The sequence below is a fragment of the Hylobates moloch genome, unplaced genomic scaffold (assembly GCF_009828535.3).
Source record: "Hylobates moloch isolate HMO894 unplaced genomic scaffold, HMol_V3 SCAFFOLD_22, whole genome shotgun sequence".
Classification (NCBI taxonomy): Eukaryota; Metazoa; Chordata; class Mammalia; order Primates; family Hylobatidae; genus Hylobates; species Hylobates moloch.
The window spans coordinates 24,065,171-24,070,597 of record NW_026652297.1 but is presented as its reverse complement, the minus strand read 5'-3'; the positions used below and the strand labels follow the sequence as shown (position 1 = coordinate 24,070,597).

At 33.9% G+C, this 5,427-nt stretch overlaps 1 non-coding gene across 1 annotated transcript; it reads left to right on the top strand.

The window, feature by feature from the left end:
* The first annotated feature begins 958 nt into the window (after positions 1–958).
* On the top strand, positions 959–1,065 carry LOC116462156 (U6 spliceosomal RNA). The gene has a single exon (XR_004246255.1). It is a non-coding gene; the product is annotated as a U6 spliceosomal RNA (small nuclear RNA).
* The last annotated feature ends 4,362 nt before the right edge of the window (positions 1,066–5,427 follow it).

Genomic DNA, 5,427 nt, shown 5'->3' with positions numbered 1-5,427 from the left:
GCCTTTATCCTCACATGGCATAGTCTTGATTTGCTGTCTTTCTCCAAACTTATACCTTTTTGTAAGGACATAGTCACATTGGATTGGGACCCATCTTAATAACCTCCCAACTACTTATATCAGCAATGGCCTTATTTCAAAATAAGATCACATTCTGAGTTACTAGGAATTAGGACTTTGTCACATGAATTTTGAGGGGATATAATTCAACCTGTAACTATAAGGATAGGTACCTTGAGACTTGATTTTTCTGTGACAACAAGTAATAAGGTATATCTGTTATAGTCACTTGAACAGCAGAAACAGTAGGAAAAAAGGCCATTGTCCAGAGTAAGGTGAGACAAGCTACACTTCAATTGGAGTTCACTAAGAGTAAGCCCCAGAAGACATTTGCACAATTCCAGACACCATTTGGAAAAGGAAATGGTGAGTATCACCTGGAGAAGTTAAACTCAGTGAACATTTACTAAATGAGATTTTAAACTGGAAAATATTGAGTTATCTGTAACTGGAAAGCTTACATTACTTTCCAACCATCAGTAGAAATGGGGATCATAAAGGAATTTAGGTACATAGCTAGCAATATTAGGAAAATTTTTACAAATGAGTGTAAATATGAATTGTCTACTCTGTTATGTAGGTAAATCTTTTTCCTTTTTAGATCTAGAATCTCCCAAATTTATTTGTCAATAAAAAAAGTACCTTAATACATGACTCTTAGAGATGACTCTTAGAATTAGTATTACATAGAACATCCTCTGGAAAACAGGGTCCTAGGATATTATTAGGTTATTTCTTCAAAATAATCTTTCAAGAAATTGTTTGTTATTCATTTGTTTAAAAAACACTTACTGCAGTTCTTGCATGTTTGGGGCAGTATTCTAGGTGCATAGACTAGAAAGATAATTAAATCATGAATTCCGATTTCAAGAAAGCCACAGATTTTCAGAGAAAATATGTACTTGCTTTGGCAGCACATATACTAATATTGGAACAGTACAGAGATAACTAGCATGAATACTGTACAAGGATTGCATAAAATTTTATAAAGAGATTCACATTTTCTCTTCAGTAGTTTATTTTCCCTCTAAGACAATGATCAAGGCAAAGATATTCTCTCACTATTTCTACTCTACATTAAATGAGAAGTTTAAGGAAGTACAATAATGCAAGAGAAAGACACAAAAATTAGAGAGTATGATGAAACCCCATCTCTACTAAAAATACAAAAATTAGCTGGGCGTGTTGGTGTGCACCTGTGGTCCCAGCTACTCAGAAAGCTGAGGCAGGAGAATCACTTGAACCCAGGAGACAGAGGTTACAGTGAGTCAAGATCGCACCACTGCACTCCAGTCTGGGTGACAGAGTGAGACACAGTCTCAAAAACAAAAACAAAAACAAAAAAAAAAGAATTTAAACTGTCAGTATTTACAGATGACATGATTGTGTAGTAAATCTTAAAGGATATATAAATATCCACTAGACTACATAGCAAATTTAGCAAGGTCTCAATATACAACGTCAAAATAAAAATTTTAAAGTTCTATTTCCACTACTTCCAAACACATAATATATTTAAGATAAATTAATGCAAACAAAATCTCTGTACAGAATCCACAAAATATTAATGAGAGAAACTTTTAAAGTCCCAAGTAAATGGGGTGATAGACCATGTTCATGGACTGGAAGACGCAATATTATCAAGATGTCAACTCTTCCCAAGTTGATATACAGATTCAACATAAGCCCAATCATAATTGCAATATGCTTTTTATTTAAAAATTGATAAGTGGATTCTAAAATTCCTCTCAAAGTACAAGTGATCTAGAATAGTCAAAACAATTTTGAAAAAGGAAAATAATACACATAGGAAGAGAACTAACAGTACCTGACTTCAATACTTACTATGAAGCTACAATATTAAAAACTGTAATATTTATAAAATGATAAAGCATAGAATTCAGAAATACACCCAAAATTGTACAGTCAATTAACTTTTGATAATGGCACTGAAGGATTTCTATGTGGATACCCACATAGAAAAAAATGAACCTTGACCTGTCCTTCATGCAATATGCAAAAATTAATTTGAGGTGAATCATAGACCTATTTTTAAAAGCTAAACTTAAAACCTTTCAAAAGAAAATCTAAGATATCTTTATAACCTAAGTTTATATCTGGCAAAAGACAAAGAAATTTGTATCCTATAATTGAGTAATAAAAAGACAATTCAATGAAAACAGACCTGAACAGAGAATTCACAAAGAAATAAGTATATATGGCCAATAAGTAAATGAAAAAGGATCTAACATCATTAGTTAGCTGGAAAATGCCATTAAATCCTAAAGAGATACTGCTCCATATTTAGCAGAACGGTTAAAATAAAAAAAGACCAACACTAAATATTGTCAGTGATATGGAGCAACCATAATTCTTATACTTTGATGATAGAGTAAAACTTATACAATCAATTTGAAACCTGTCAGTTTTTAAAAATTGAACATATATCCTCCCTGCGATATATCGATTCTACTCCTATGAATTTACTTAACATAAATGAGAATGCATTTTTACAAAAGACTTTAGAGAAAATGTTCATGGCAGCTTTATTAACTGTTCAAAATTGAGAACAACACAAATGCCTGTCAACTAAAGAATAGGTAAGTGATTTTGATATCGACATGCAATGGAATAATACTGTGCAATAAAAATGAAAAACTATTCATATAATAATATGGATGAATCTTTTAGACAATGAAAGACTGAGCAAATGAAGCCAGACCCAAAATAATTCACACTACATGATTTCATATACATAAAAATTCAAAAGAGAAAAAATAGGGAATTTACCAGGAAGAGGCAACGGGAAGCTTTCTACAATGATGACATTTTCTATATCTTAATAACCAGTGTGAGTTTCATGAAGGCAGGCACTTATCACAACTCAATGAATTGTAAAGATTTGTATATTTTGCTCTTTATAAGTTTTGCTCTAAAAAAAGACAAATAGTAAATTCCACTTAATAGAGCTGATTTGCACTATGGTACAGACAAACAATTCTGAAATCATGCCTGGTGTGTTCTGTGAGTGAGCAAATAAGTAAATATATTGATGATAAAATGGATGCCAAATTTTTCACTATTGGAGAAGGGGATTACAAACACGGAAGGGAGTATAGTTGGAATAAACACAGGTGACTGGAATTGTAATTATCAGGTAAGTTCATTGTTTTTAATATATAATTAGGTAGATACAGAAAAAATATGTGTACATGTGTGTGTCTCTGTGTGTGTGTGTGTGCATTTTCAATTATTTTTCCTAGTTCTGAACATTGAGATGGGCTACAAGCAATGAAATGCTAGTAGCAATGAGCACAGCTAGTACTCAAATATTGGTTCCTAAATACCATTCTCCACTAAAAGACATCAGGGCTCCTTAGAGGAAAGGTTAATTTCAGAGCTACAACTAAAATCATACACAACGAGTTGTTCAAAAAAGCAAGACAATACTCAAAGAATGTTAGAGACATATCAAAAGGACACAAAAGCTGCCTTGAAGAGACAACCAATGTCCAAAAATCTGGTACAATTTAACATCAACATAAATAATGTTGACAATGAACTATAACCCATTGAATAAAATAAAAATCCATAAGCCTAACTTCACCTTCAAAGCTTTTATAATTAATTTATACAAATAGTAAATACTTCAGGTGGTAGGGTGTTGGTGGAAAATGACAGGTAGGTAAAGGGAGGTGCCAAATCTCATGGGGCCATGAATGCTTTTTCACAGCTCCCTGCTTGCATTCATATTTTTCCATCTACTAGAAATAGCCCTTCTTTTCCTCACCACCTTGATGTCCTCCTTCCCCCATTCCTCCAAGGCTACAGTTCAGCTCTTTGGGGAAGGTTTCTTGAATCCTTAGAAGCATCTTAGTAAAGTAATTATTAACCATTTGTCGTCTAGCTTGTTTTTCATAATCTCTTTCTTTCTCAGCATTGGCAGCATAAATTATTTTTATATTTCTTAGAGCTTCTTTCTCTCTTAGGTTTACGTTGTCTTCTAAATTTCCTATTCCTATACTCCAACTCCCACTGGTTGGCATTTAGGTTTTAACTCGTTTTTTGATGCTTTGTTATGAAAAATCCTGTAACATTAATTGCATTGTATTAAATTGTATCTCATCAATTGGTTGTGAGCTGATGAAAATGAAAGTAATAGAGGGTCAATTCAGTAAAAAAATTAGTTTATCCTCATGCCAGCTGTGAAAAATACAGAAGACTGGCTGGGAGCCAATCACAAAAGCCCTGTAAGGTACATCCCTCCACCTGCTTGAAGGGAAAACCTTATTTAACTAAAAAAAAAAAAAAATAGCAGATGACTGTAGCTCTCCTTCTGTCCTGTGATTCAGATATGTGGTTTGTTTTGCTCCCTTACTACACAGATCTGAGTTGGGTTCCTTAACGACAGATGGGTCTGTCAGCCAGTTGGGCCAAATGAGTCACAGTGATCTGCCACAATCGTGGACGTCCAAAAGCCGTGGAGGGATCTGGATGCCCACTCACTGAGGATCAGAAAGAAACCTCATGCTGGATGCCAAGCCTGCCTTCTCCTCTCCTTAGCACCTGATGAAATAAACTCATATAAGCCACATAACACAACTCTGCCACCAATTGTCCCTTCTGAAGATTATATACAAAAATAAGTGTCAGAAGCAAAACCCTCTCTGAGGAAGGTAGGGAATTCCTCAATGAGAGTTAACTTTAAGGAGCAGACCAGGCAAAATAGTTGATATTACAGATACTAACCACTATCCTGCTCATTAAGTGAAAAGTCATTCTATATTTTTGCTTTGCTAGATATTAATACAAACGTTGTAGCCCAACTCCTTCAGCCAGATGCACCTGATCACATTATTATAATGACAATTAAGTGGCAAACTGGGGCTACAAGAGCACCTATCTGAGCCACAACCCCAGGAACATGTACTTACTGAAGGTTTGCACAGGTTTACACAGCCCCAATAAATGAAAGGCAGCATCTGAGAGGCCATGGGAAGACTTCCATTTCCAGTACTTTTATTTGGATTTTTAGAGGCTTCTTCTGACCAGCTAATATTTTTATAATCGTGGAAATTACTGTATATTGTAAACATTTAATTATAACCAATATTGATACAGTCATTTCTGATCTACACAATAGGATCAGATCTCCAATTTCAGCACATTCTCTTGATAGTATCATAGAAATGACTCCTCTAAAAGAGATATAATAATCCCCATTTTATAAAGAAACAGAGACTTTGAGAGGTAAAAATATTTTTCATTGTAAAAATAAAATAACTATGTAATTCTGGGTTGAAAAATAAAGAGATATTAACATACAAAGTTGAGCAGGCAGTAAACTAGTTGTATGATGGGTATTTG